The sequence below is a fragment of the Chiloscyllium plagiosum genome, chromosome 12 (assembly GCF_004010195.1).
Source record: "Chiloscyllium plagiosum isolate BGI_BamShark_2017 chromosome 12, ASM401019v2, whole genome shotgun sequence".
Lineage (NCBI taxonomy): Eukaryota > Metazoa > Chordata > Chondrichthyes > Orectolobiformes > Hemiscylliidae > Chiloscyllium > Chiloscyllium plagiosum.
The window spans coordinates 7,815,836-7,830,253 of NC_057721.1; the positions used below are offsets into that span (position 1 = coordinate 7,815,836).

At 41.6% G+C, this 14,418-nt stretch overlaps 1 protein-coding gene across 4 annotated transcripts in view; it reads left to right on the plus strand.

Moving 5' to 3' along the window:
- Positions 1-8,732: 8,732 nt before the first annotated feature.
- Positions 8,733-14,418, plus strand: part of fndc3a (fibronectin type III domain containing 3A) — a 190,835-nt gene continuing 185,149 nt past the window's right edge. For 2 of the 4 annotated variants that reach the window (XM_043700400.1, XM_043700401.1), the window contains exon 1: positions 8,739-8,827. The gene's annotated coding sequence lies outside the window, so the exon portion shown is untranslated. Of the gene's footprint in view, positions 8,828-14,418 lie in introns of all 4 variants that reach the window. The other 2 variants (XM_043700406.1, XM_043700402.1) reach the window with 2 other exon arrangements.

The following is a 14,418-nucleotide window of genomic DNA, read 5'->3' on the forward strand; positions in this document are numbered from 1 at the left end:
GGTAAGGCCCTAGAGAGTGTTAGTGAACAAAGAGACCTTGGAATGTAGGTTCATAGCTCCTTGAAAGTGGAGTCGCAGGTAGATAGGGTAATGAAGAAGGCATTTGGTACGCTTTTATTTATTGGTCAGTGTGTTGAGTACAGGAGTTGGGAGGTCATATTGCAGCTGTACACTACATTGGTTAGGCCATTTTTGGAATATTGCGTGCAATTCTGGACTCCTTCCTATCGGAAAGATATTGTGAAACTTAAAGTCTTCAGAAAAGATTTACAAGGATGTTGCCAGGGTTGGGAGGATTTGAGCTATGGGGAGAGGCTTAATAGGCTGGGGCTGTTTTCCCAGGCGTGTCAGAGGCTGAGGGGTGACCTTATAGAGGTTTACAAAATTGAGGGGATTGGATAGGTTAAATAGGCAAAGTCTTTTCCCTGGGGTCGGGGAGTCCAGAACTAGAGGGCATAGGTTTAGGGTGAGAGGGGAAAGATAGAAAAGAGACCTCAGGGGCAACTTTTTCACATAGTGGTACGTGTATGGAATGAGCTGCCAGAGGAAGTGAAATTGGAATATCTGGTTGACATGGATGAGTTGGACCGAAGAGTCTGCTTCCGTGCTGTAAATCTCTATGATTCTATGGTGCACTTTGGCCCATTTCTCCTCTGCACTATCTCCTGTGGTCTCCATTTCCATCATAGGATTCTATCTTTCAGATAATAACCTTCTGGAATATTCCCTGCCTCCTTTTTGGAGTACATATCCATATATCTTTTATCATCTTGTCTTGCTATTGCAAGTCCCTTCACCTTTCAGGACTAAACACTTTTGTCTGACCCTCTGCCTGTTCAGCTTTTTGCTGCACCATTGCGTCAAACAGGGTCTTCGCTAACTGAACCTCAACTCCTCCATTTGTCTCTTTACATTTCGCTTCGTGCTGTGACTTATGATAGTGAGATCTGGTTACCAGGATATTTCTGTTTGAGCTCCTCAGTTTCTTGGTCTTCCTTGAGCTTCTTCACAACAGGGGTCACTCCCACCTTGGATCCTGCCAAATCATTCCTGAGAACAAACTGAATTCCTGGAACTGATACTCTGGTAATCACTCTCACTGTAACTTCCCCAATATTGAGTTGGTACTCTAACCTGATTTTATGTAGGCGAAAGCTAAATTTCTGTCCATCCATCCCACAAATTACCACACTCTTAGGTCACAGATCAGAAAGAATGTATATTCTCTCATCCCTTACTGTCAGCGACTGGTTAGTTCCTGTATATCTCAAAATTATTACTTCTTGACCTTCTCCCCCTGTTCTTTCTTTCTGAGTAAACTTTACCCACTGAGGCAAATTCTTTGTAGAGATTAGGTACTAACTCCATACCCAGCCCCTGCCTAGGCTGTGCACTCTCCTGCAGCTTCTTGGGGTCACCCTTACTACCTTCACTGATGCCACTGGCTTACCTTCTTTTACCACATCTTTTCCCCACAATGCCTTTCTTTAACACCCAGCACTGTGACTTTATGTGTCCCACTTTCTGGCAGTGAAAACACCTTTTCCCAGTGCCCCTCTGGAACCACCGGCACCAAACTTTTCTGTGTCCCACTCCATTACAGTGAAAACATTTGAGGCCTTTCATCTCCTGTCGACCTTCTTGGGCTTCTTTATCTTGTCATAAATTCTTATCAGTGCTCTCTACTCTAGTACAGGATCTCCCTTTCTTCCACCTTCTATCCCTCACAGGATGAAATTCTGGCCGGAAGCTTGTCTTATGCATCAATATATTCATCTGCTAATTCTGCTGCCCTTCTCACTCCTGAACTTTCTGTTCCTCCTCGTGAATTCTTGTCATCTCTGGAAATGAGTTTTTAAACTTCTCCAACAGAATAATTTCTCTTCAAGCTTCAAAGGATCTATCTCTCTTCAAAGCACACACCCATTGATTAAAATGACCATGTTTGATTCTTTCGAACTCAACATAAATCTGACCTGGTTCCTCCTTTTTATGCTTCTGAACCACTGTCTGTATGCTTCTGGTACCAATTCATAAGCACTTAAAATATCCTGTTTAACCTCTTCATAATCTCTTCAACCCTTATCTGACAGTGCGGCACCTCACTAGCTCTACCTACCAAGTTAGCCTGAACTAGAATTACCCATAAATTGTTGAACCACTCCATCTGCCAAGCCAACTTTTCAAATGAAATAAAGAAGGCTTCAACATCTTTCTCATCAAAATGTGGCAGAGTTTTGTCATATTTGTATATATCAATACCATCTCTTTTAATCTCCATCCTGTTAACTTGACTTTGCTGACTAAGTCGCAACTTCTCAAGTTCAAATTCTCTCTCTCTCTACTCCTCACTCCCTCTTCTCCGCCCCCATTTATCTTCTAACTCCATTTTCCTTAATGATAATTCATGTTTTTCTACCTCTCTGACACACCTAAGTGTTTGAGTAATTCCCTTAGAATTTTAGCTTTACTTTTGTCCCTGGTCAAACCCAAATCTAATTTCTTTGCTAATTCTAAAAGTACGGCCTTTTTCTTTCCTTCTCAACTTTCTAGGCAAATTTGAAAATCACCTTTAAATCTCAGAACCTCTTTCGCAATTTTAAGAGTGATTTCTCGCTTTTAATCAACCACAAGTCACTAAAATTAGGCATTGTCTCACTTACATTTTATTTAAAGATCTAGGACACTAAATCTGCAAGTGTTTAAATCTGCTGGGATTTTTTGTACCCCCAAATCTATTCAAATCTGTCTAAGCCACTTCAGATCACGAATCTAAGACCCAAACAGTTCAAATTGCAGACAAAAGCCCCCAAACTGTTACGTAACTGGGTCAACCCTTCTGCTTGCTTAATTTAAACCAGCAACACAGAAAAGATTTATCCTGTGCAGTAATCTGTGAAAATTTGGGAGACCAAGAACTATTTAAAGTAAAAAATTAACAATTTTATTTTGTAAAGTATAACAGAGAATAAATAACTAACAACTATTTACAATTCCTTCCTCTAACCTATCTTTTACTTCTTTAGTACTAGTCCAGTAAAACCCCAATTAAGATTTACTGAAAAAATCAAATTTCAAAACTGTCGAATCATCTCTTTATATCTTCTTCTGTCTTCTTTTCTTCTTCTTAGGGATTTCTGTTTCACCGGTCATTGATCGATAAAGAGATGGAAATGTGTTGCTGGAAAAGCGCAGCAGGTCAGGCAGCATCTAGGGAACAGGAGAACTGACGTTTCGGGCATTAGCCCTTCTTCTGGGCTAATGCCCGAAACGTCGATTCTCCTGTTCCCTAGATGCTGCCTGACCTGCGCTTTTCCAGCAACACATTTCCATCTCTGATCTCCAGCATCTGCAGACCTCACTTTCTCCTCATTGATCGATAAAGGCACCTTTAAGAGAGCTATTTTTCGGACAATCTGTACACGCTAGTGGCTTGATAGTTCAGTCCCAACTGTTCAGTTTTTCCCAGTCTTATTCCCCCAACACATTGAATTCTGCCATTAGGCTTTAATATTGTCAATATACTAAATGCAAATTTGATTGGAGTTTGGTATTTTTTGGGGGTATAATTTAAACTGATGGACCTAATTCAAATTTGTTTTTGTCTCCAGGCAACCAGCTACACTAGCTGCTGGACCAAAAGGTTACATTTTATCTTGTTCAGAACACTTAGTGCTATAGGGTAGTTCTGCTAGCTGCTAACTTTCTTAAAGTTACAGTGCACCCGTATCTTCATAACACCTGATTAAGGACTCATGTCCAAAACGTCGACTCTCCTGCTGTTCAGATGCTGTCTGACCTGCTGGGCTTTTTCCAATACCACACTATTTGAAGAAGCATAACACAATTCCTCCAATGTTCTTTCCAGTATTTAAACGTCAACCAACATTCCTAAAATCAGAATAGTCACTTTTTAATTGCTGTTTTGGAACCTTGCACACAAGTTAGCTACTGTCTTTCTTGCACTATGCAAATTACTACGTGTCTGAATTGTTTTACTAACTATGAAACATTCTGGTATGACCTGAAATAATAAAAGACATTACATAAATGCAAGTGATAATTTAATTTGCTGCCCCACATTTGTATACCATCTAGTTATTTATTGATAATGTGTTCTGTGCCAGTATTTCTCTGCATTTCCAGCCAATTGTTTTTGTTGTAAAGCGTTAATATGAAGTTTCTAAAACTGGCATCCTGATGAAAGCCAATGTAATATTGTGCTTTTTGGAATTAAAAATATTTCCTTCAAAAAGGAAATGCAGTAAGTTTTTTGTTATGCGGCACCTCTAGAGTTATGAGCGTGTTGGTAGATCAGGTCTTTTGTAGGTCCAGATTTATAAATTTATTTCATTATTTAGTAAACTAACTGAGATGTTTTAAAAGTCTTGTGTTACTGTTCTGCTCAAAGATTGGAGAGCATACCTGTGGTAAAAGTGGATAAATTGTAGTCAGCAAATACAGGGTTTGCAGTATCTTGTCCCAAGTTCATTACTTAAGAGTTATCTCTGCTCCAGAAAAGGTGTGTAGTTTCCTCAGATGGATCCGAGATCCGAGTGGCCTTGTAAGTCTTCTCTGAACCACTTCCACAGCATTTGCATCCTTCCTTAAGTAAGTAGTCTAAAATTGCATGAAGTATTGAGATGATGCCCTATATAATTAAAGTATAACATCCTTACATTTATGTTCAACTCCTTGGAAATCTGCATTCGATTGCCATTTAAGTAATATTGCTCTTATTTTTTTTCTGCTGAGGGTGGTTGTTGTGAATAACCTCAGACTTTCCCAAATAGTACTCCATCTGCTAGATTTTTGCCCACTCATTTAATCTATCTGCATCTGTCAGCAACTCCCTTATGTTTTCTTTACCTTACCTTTTCTACCTAACTTTTTGTGTGAATTTAGCTATAAATACTTTACTCCCCACATTTAAGTCACTGATATAAATTGAAAACAATTAAAGCCCCAGCACAGGCACCTGTTGAACTTCTGTAATTACGTCTTACCTAAAAGACAAAGATGCATAAATGCATACTCTAGCAAAAAGCAATCATCTATCCATTATAGTGCGTATATATGAGCTTTCATTTTCCATAATGATCTTTGTGGCACCTCATCAAATGCCTTCTGGATATCCAAGTGCAGTGCACCTATAGGCTGTTCTTTATCCACATCACGTGTCACTCCTTCAAAAAAGTCTAAAAGTGATGAAATGTGATTTCACTTTGACAAAACCATCCTGACTCTTCCCAACTACCTTGAGCTTTATTAAAGTGTACAGCTTTAATCTCTCTAGTGGTTGATTCTGACATCTTCCACATGGCAGACATCAAGCTAACTGGCTAGTAAGTTTCCTGTTTTCAGCCTCCTCCACCTCTTGAGTTTCAAGTCCGATGGATCTTACTGAATTTAGGAAATTTTGGAAAATTAACACCAATATATTTTCTACCTCATTAGTAACCTGTTTTAAGACCCCAGGATAAAGCTTATGTGAACCCAGAAACTTCAGTCTATACCTGTACCAGTTTGCTTAGTAATGGATCACCCATGGTTATAATTTTGCTAAGTTCCTTTCCATTCCAACTCCTGACAGCTTTCACCCGGTTTAACCAAATTTAGTAAAAAAGAACAAATTGATTTTATGTCCTTTTAGAAGAGATGTACTCACATTTTGAATAAAATGTCCTTTTTTATTTACAGTATGCTTTTTTAAAGCAATTACTTTCAATTGTTTAAAGGTCATATTAACTACATCTCTCTTGGCTAACATCCAGTGTTAAGAACTCAACACTGAAATGTTGCTTTAGGTGTAATTTCCATAGTCTACATAGGATAATCAGAATTATGCCTTCATCTGGCATTTTGTTTGGGAATGGATAAAAGAACAGTGTAAACACCAAGTTAACAGTAATGGATATTTTAGGAAGCTTGCATAGCTAGTATGTTAAAATATCAGTGCAACATTACTTTGTTTAGATCATTCAATGTCATTCACTTTCAGATCATGTCCTTACTATACAGTGTGTAATTAATTTTTAATCAGACCCATGTCTTTTTGAATTATCTGAAATGCTTTGCTGTGGCACTTGCTGGAGAGCCTGGTGTTTGTGAAAGAAAATCAATCACTACTTTCATCTATGACTAGTGAAGTCATGTAATCAGAAGTCACTCATTTTTGTTCTGTTTTGAAGATGGGAATTTACTTGGAAAGTTTTGGGTAATAATTCTAGTTAGCGGGTTTTAAGAAGATTTGTAGCTCAGGTTGAGGTTCTAGAGGTAGGTTTCGTTGTTTACCCGGAAGGTTCATTTTCAGATGTTTTGTCACCATACTAGGTAATGTCTTCAGTGAGCCTCCGGACGAAGCACTGCTGATGTTTCCTGCTTTCTATTTATATGCTTGGGTTTCTTTTGAGTTGGTGATGTCAGTTCCTGCGGAGATGTCATTTCCTGTGGTGATGTCATTTCTGGTTCTTTTCCTCTGGGGATGGTAAATGGGGTCCAAGTCAATGTATTTATTGATAGAGTTCTGGTTGGAATGCCATGCTTCTAGGAATTCTTGTGCTGTTTGGTTGTCCTAGGATGGATATGTTATTGATGTGGTGTCCTTCCTCATCTGTATGTAAAGATACTAGTGAGAGAAGGTCATGTCGCTTTGTGGCTAGTTGATGTTCACGTATCCTGGTGGCTGGTTTTCTGCCAGTTTGTCCAATGTAGTGTTTGTTACAGTTCTTGCATGATAGTTTGTAAATGACATTAGTTTTGCTTGTCTAATCTAGACTCAGATCCCCAGCATCTGCAGTCCTCACTTTTGTCTGTAATCATTGGGTACCCATTCTTTTTGAATACACTGTATAGAAAGCAGGAAACATCAGCAGTGCTTCGTCCGGAGGCTCACTGAAGATGTTACCTAGTATGGTGATGAAATGCCTGAAAATGAATCTTCCAGCTCAGCGACTAAACCTACATCCAGATATTCTAGTATCTCATGAAACCTAATTTGATTGATACTTTAGGAGTGTCTGACACTTCAGGAAATGCTGTTCGGTGGATCACGTGTGATTGATCGCAAATGATATGTCTGCCTTTTTATATCATTATAATATAAAACAGATTATAATCCGGGCAGGGATTAAAAAGGGTGGAAATTCAGTTATAAGAAGTTTTGTTTAGACTCCATTTGATGTACTTCATTCACCTGGTTAATTCTCACAGGCTACATCTTCCAGGTCTCCAAGTCTGTTTATATGTTTGCATTTACCCTGGCATCTTGTGTAAAGTTCACTTTTACACACACACGGGAGGATATGTTGACCTTGGAAGGAGTATAGTAGTCCCAGGAGTTAAAGTGTTAAATGGATTATGTAGAATAGATTTGAATTCCCTCAAATATCAAAATAAGGAATAATCTATTTGAGCTGTATGAAGTGATAAGAGGCTATGATGGTAGAGAGAAACCATTTCCTCTGATGCTTGAATCCAAATCAAGGGAACGTAGCCTTAAAACTTAGAGCAAGGCTATTCAGGTGTGATGTTAAAAGGGTAGAGGGAATGTGGAAAATGCTGCATCAAAAACGTTTTGAGGCAAGATCATTTGAAAGTAGCAAATTAAAATTGATTTTATTTTTGTATCTAGTATCAGTGGCTACAAATCAAGATAGGTAAATTGAGCTGACAGATGATATTAGTAATGATTAATTGAATGTGGGGCAAAGCTCTTGAAGCTGAATGGTCTCCTGTTATATGCCAGAAAACTTGTTGGTGAAAGATAAAATTGTCCAAGTTAATGTTTCAAGTTGAATGTGACTATTGTATCATATTCTTCTCAACATTAACTCTACTTTTTTTTTTCCACAAATGACATTGGAAGCATTCGGTTTTCTAGCACAATCTGTTTTTAATTTCAGGTTTGAGCATCGGAAGTGTTTTGGTTTCTGTTTTGTCTTTCATCAAAATAAAAGCAATCTATATATGATGCAAACTTCAAAGAATTATATACCTGAACTCCTAGTTCCTTCGGTTCTACAACACTACCCGAGGCCCCAACATTAATTGTGCAAGCCCTACCCATTTTTGTTGTACCAAAATGCAGTACCTCTTGTTTATCCAAATTGAACTCCATTTGCCATCATTCACCCCACTGACCCATTTGATTAAGATCCCTTTGTAATCTCAGAAAGCCTTCTTCACTTCAGGGTGGAAGAAAACTGGAAGGAAACAAAAGTTTTGAAAAGCTGCCCAATCAGCCAAAGATTTGAGTCACACCAGTTACTCCTTTCAAGTGGGAAAGCTCAATGCAGGACTCGACAGGGTAAATGTAGGAAGTGTGTTCACAATGACTGGAGACCAGAGCAAGAGGTCACAGTCAAAAGCGACAGAGTGGGCCATTTAGGATTGGGGCTGATGAGAAGTATCTTCACCCAGCGAGTGGGTGAGGCCAAAACAGTGAATCTTTTCAAGAAGGAGTTAGATGTAGCTGTTAAGGCTAGAGGGATGAAAGAGTATGGAGAGAAAGTGGGACTAGATACTGAGTTAGGTGTCCAGCCATAATCATACCAAGGCATCCAAGGCTGTGGGCCAAGTGCTAGAAAATGAGATTAGAATAATTAGGTGCTTGTTTTTGACTGGCACAGACTTGAAGGGCCTTTTCTGCTGTGCTGTTAGACCTCACTGAATGAAGGAGCAGACTCGAAAAACCGAATGCCCTATATTTTCCCCTATTTTCTATGTTTCTAGATTGTTGACAAGAATCATGTCAGACTCCCATGGAAATCTTGGACAGAAATGAAAATCCTCAGCTGCATCTTATAACACAATAACCATTGTTTTGGTCAGTATCTATAGAATTTATAGGATTGCAAGTAATTCATGTTAATGTTTTCAATCTGCTTATAATTAAATGCAATTAATTTGGAATAAACATGTATCTCTATGAAACAAAGATAAAAATTGCTGGAGAAACTCAGTAGGTCTGACACCATCTATGCAGGGACAGCAGAATTAACATTTCAAGTCCAGTAACCTTTCTTCAGAACTGATTAGTAGCTAGGAAAAGGCATATTTTTGTTGATGATGAGGAATGGAGTGAAAGAGAAAAAGTGAGTGGATAGGTAGAGATGGAGCCCAGGGTGAGGGGAAGAAAGTTAGGCAGACAAAAGAATGGCTGAAAGCAAGTCAGGGAAAGAGAAAAGCTGATAATGAGGACAAATGAATCAATGAAAATGCATTGGCTATGCTGAAAGCAGTGTACTGTACAGTGTCAAAAAGTGTGGTGCTGGAAACGCACAGCAGGTCAGACAGCATCTGAGGAGCAGGAGATTTGACGTTTTGGGCATAAGCCTGTCATTAGAAATGTAGGGGCTGGGGGAGCAGAGAGATAAATGGGACAGGAGTGGGGCTGGGGTGGGGAAGGTAGCTTGGAAGATGATAGGTAGATGATTGATAACTATGGGCGGCACGGTGGCACAGCGGTTAGCACTGCTGCCTCACAGCGCCAGAGACCCGGGTTCGATTCCCGCCTCAGGCGACTGACTGTGTGGAGTTTGCACATTCTCCCCATGTCTGCGTGGGTTTCCTCCGGGTGCTCAGGTTTCCTCCCACAGTCCAAAAATGTGCAGGTTAGATGAATTGGCCATGCTAAATTGCCCGTAGTGTTAGGTGCAGGGGTAAATGTAAGGGAATGGGTCTGGGTGGGTGCGTTTCGGCGGGTGAGTGTGGACTTGTTGGGCCGAAGGGCCTGTTTCCACACTGTAAGTAATCTAGTAATCTAATCTATATTAGATTACTAGATTACTTACAGTGGGGGGGGGAGGGGAGATAAGGAAACTGGTGAAATCGACATTGATGCTGTGTGTTTGGAGAGTGCCCATAGTTACCTCTTTCAAATTCTCCCATTTCCTCCAAACCAAAGCGCACCCGCATGGGCCACAGCTATGCCTGCCTTTCATCGGGTATGTGAACAGTCCATCTTCCGCAGTTATACCAGCTCCATTCCCCACCTTTTCCTCCGCTACATTGATAACTATGTCGGTGCCAACCCTTGTTCCCAGTTCGTGAACTTCATAAACACCTTCCACCCTGACCTCGAATTCGCTTGGACTATCTCAGACACCTCCCTCCCCTTCCTGGACCTCTCAATCTCCATTTCCATTTCTGGTGACCGACTTACATACATATTTACTTCAAATCCACCGACTCCCACAGCTACCTGGACTACTCCTCCTTCCACCTTCCCTGTAAAAATGCTATCGCTTACTCCCAATCCCTCCGCCTCTGCGCATCTGCTCCCAGGAGGAGCAGTTCTACTCCAGATGGCCTCCTACTTCAAGGACTGCAATTTCCCCTCTCACGTGGTCAACAATGCCCTCCAGCGCATCTCCTCCACTTCCCATACCCCCACTCTTGAACCCCCGGTCCTCACTTTCAACCCCATCACTCTCCGGATACAATGCTCATCCTCCATCATTTCTGCCACCTACAGTCAAAACCCACCACCAGAGATATATTTCCCTCCCCACCCTTATCAGTATTCTGCAGAGACCATTCCCTCTGCGGCTCCCTCATTAGGCCCATACCTCCCACCAATCCACCCTCCACTCCAGGCACCTTCCCTTGCCACCGCGTGAGGTGTAGAACCTGTGCCCACACCTCTCCCCTCACCTCTGTCCAAGATCCCAAAGGATTCTTCCACATCCGGCAGAGATGTTCCTGCATATCCAATCTCCTCATCTACTGTGTCCGTTGCTTCCGATGTGGTCTCCTCTACATTGGGGAGCCAGGACGCCAACTTGTGGAATGGTTCAGGGAACATCTCCAAGTTGCATGCACACAACTACCTTTCCACACTGTGGCCGACCACTTCAACTCCTCCTCCCATTTTGCCAAGGATATGCAAGTCCTGGGCTGCCTCCACTGCCAAATCCAAGCTACCGATGCATGGAGAAGGGACACCTCTTCCACCACCTTGAGACCCTCTAACCACATGGCATCAATATCGATTTTACCAGTTTCCTCATCTTCCCACCCCCCCCCCCCCCACCCCTTATCCCAGATCCAACCCTCCAACGCAGCACCATTCTCTTGAACTGTCCATCTTCCTTCCCATCTAGCTGCTCCACCCTCCGCTCTGACCTATCACCATCATCCCCCATCTTCATTTACTTATTGCCTCTAAGCTACCTTCCTCCTCAGCGCCAGCCCCCTCCCATTTATCTCTCAGCCCATTGGCAACCCCCCTCCCCCATTCCTGATGAAGGGCTTATGCCCGAAGCGTCGACTCTCCTGCTGCTCGGATGCTGCCTGACCTGCCGTGCTTTTCCAGTACCACACTTATTGACTCTGATTTTTGTAGTCCTCACTTTCTCCTGAAAGCAGTGTATATCTTGTCAAAGCCCGGGGTAAGAGACGTGGAAGGTATTGTTCAGGCTAGTGAGTCATGAAAGCTGCAGAGTCCCCAAGTGGAAGATGAAATGCTGTCCTTCCAGCTTGTACTGAGCTCAAGACACAAACTTTGGCCAGGGAACATGGTGTGTTGAAATGGCAGGAAACTCTAATCTCAGGACCATTCTTATAGACAGGATGTAGGTGTGCTGCAAAGTGGTCACTCAGTCTGGTAGGGGTTTATGTGTTGAGGAACTGTATGTCTATCGTGATACCTGCAAACTGGAAATTTTGAAACTGACATTTCAGGATGGTTTTAGGGCTCTCCGTTTCCTCCTGCAATGGAGGCCTGAACCCATTCCCACTAACAACCACTCTCCTCTGCCTGAACGAGCTAATCCTCACTTTAAACAACTTCTCCTTTAACTCCTTACTTTCTTCAATTCAAAGGTGTTATGGGCACCCGCATGGGCCCAAGTTATGCCCGGCTCATTAAACAAAACAGAAATGAGGATGAAGGAAATCAGAAATTGTTGGAAAAGTTCAACAGATCTGGTAGCATCTGTGAAGAGAAATCAGAGTTGGAGAAAGGAGCAGAACTTCTTAAAGTGGACATGCCTAGAACGGATGTGGCAGAGAGTTAAATACTAAATAAAATGTCTGAGTTCTCTCCACAGATGCTGCCAGACATACTGAGGTTTTGCAGCAATTTCTGTTTGATGCCTGTCTCTTCATGGGTTTGTGGGACATTTCCTTGTTTCAAGCCTACTTGGGGCATCTCCCCACAAATCTTTGTCTGGTCCATCGATGATATCATTGTTGCTGCTTCCTTCTCTGTTTCGGAATTGGAAACATTGGTCAGTTTTACTTCCAATTTCTATCCTGCACTCACCTTCTGGTCCGTTTTTAACTCCTCCATTTCTTCCTCGAATTCTGTGTTTCTGTTTCTGGGGACAGGCTGGCCGCCACCATCCACTATAAACACACCAACTCCCACAATTATTTGGACTATACGTTCTGATGTCCTGCTTCCTGTAAGGATTCTGTTGCATTCTGTCAGTTTCTCCATCTCCATTACATATGTCTTCTGAAGATGCCACCTTCCATGGGTGGCAGGGGGTTCTCAGATGCCGTCTTTTTCTTCAACTCAGAATTTACCAGCACCACAATTGACAGAGCTCAGAGATGTGTCCAGCCCATTTCCTGCACTTCTGCCCTCACCCTTTCTCTTCTGCACAACTGATGAGGTCTCCTGGTCCTCACTTTCCATCTCACCAGCATTGCATCTAAATGATCCTAACTCGCCATTTCTGCCTCTGGCAGAATGTCACCACAGGGAGATAGTTCTCTCTCCTCTCTTGTAAGCATTTTGGAGGGACAGTTCCCTCTGGGATGCTCTGTCCTACTCCTAACACTTCCCCACATCCTATGGCACCCTCAAGTGTACTATCAGAAGTTTGCCTGTTTATCACTTTCTTCCTCCAAAGCACCAGGCCACACCTTCCAAGTGAAGCAAGAATTTGTCTGAGCTTCACTCAGCCCAGTTACTGTATTTGTTGTTCACAATGTGATCATCTCTATCACTTCTATTTTGGGGAGGTGAAACATTGCCTGGGTGACTGCTTTGCAGAATCCCTATGTTTTGTCCATAAAAATGGCCCTGAGCTTCAATTTACCTGTCTCTTCAACACACCACCATGTTTCCGTGACAACATTGCTGCTGTCCTCCAACAAGGCTTAGCATAAGCTGTCTGTCTTTTTGGGAACTCTGCAGTCTTTAGAAGTCAATATAGAGTTGAATAATTTTAGAGCCTGAACAACACCTTCTATGTCCTTGATACGCGTGCGTGCGCACCCACACATGTGCGCACGTAACCACCACAACCACACTTGAAGTGTTAATTCTGCTTTCTCTCCACAGATGCTGCCAGACCTGTTGTCTTTTTCTAGCAGTTTCTCTTTGTTTCACACCTTTAGCATCTGCAGGTCTTTTGTTTTTTTTTTAACGATTCTTCCTGGATGTTTTAATTTCTCTTTTCTGCGGACCTCTATAGAGGCAAAGGCCAACTGAAGATTCCTTAGGTTTCCCACATCATGCAAGCAGATTATTGTAAAGCCTTAGTTGTCTCTTGACTTCACAACTACAATGCATTCTTAACTTGTCTGTCTTGTATGGTTATTTAAATCTCTACCAGTTTCCTAACTTGCACCAAGTTCCATTTATCTATGCTGACATTTGTTGACTCCCAGTTAAACAATGCATCAATTACAGAATTCTTATTTTCCTTGTTTTAAATTCCTCCCCATTTCTTTAATGTCTTCCATTTATACCACGCTTTAAGACAATTATCCCCAAAGTCGGGGTTGGCACCTCCCCTGGAGTTGCGAACTGTGGAGCTTCCATTAAGTTATAATGGCTGTGCACCTGCTGTGATGCCTCTTTGCCCCTCACACTCCTATCTTTCTTGGTTCTTACTTAGGGATTGTGACAATCTTTAAACCTCAATGTTGAACCACAGTGAGAAAATGGTTTCGAGGTAGCGACCTAAGATCATTCTGACCTCTCCTGAGCATCCTTGATTTTAATTACACTGCCATAGTCACGCCTTCAAGTTCAAAGGTTGTATTCTTAGTAATTCCCTTCTTTAACTTTTTCACCTCGCTACTTCAGTTCAGTTGGTTTATGCAGCTGTTTAGAGTCTACCTTCTTGACTTGTTTTTGATCATATGGTCTAATATAGTTAAAAGCAGTCTATATATAAAATTTGTTGGTGCTAAAAACGATGCATTGTTCAAGTTATAGGGTCATAGAGATGTACAGCATGAGAGTCTACCTTCTTGACTTGTTTTTGATCATATGGTCTAATATAGCCTTGGTTTTGTGTTAATTTTGTTTTAGCATTTTCCTGGAAGGTACCTTGGAATGTTTTAGTGTGTTAAAAGCAGTCTATATATAAAATTTGTTGGTGCTAAAAACGATGCATTGTTCAAGTTATAGGGTCATAGAGATGTACAGCATGGAAACAGACCCTTCGGTCCAAC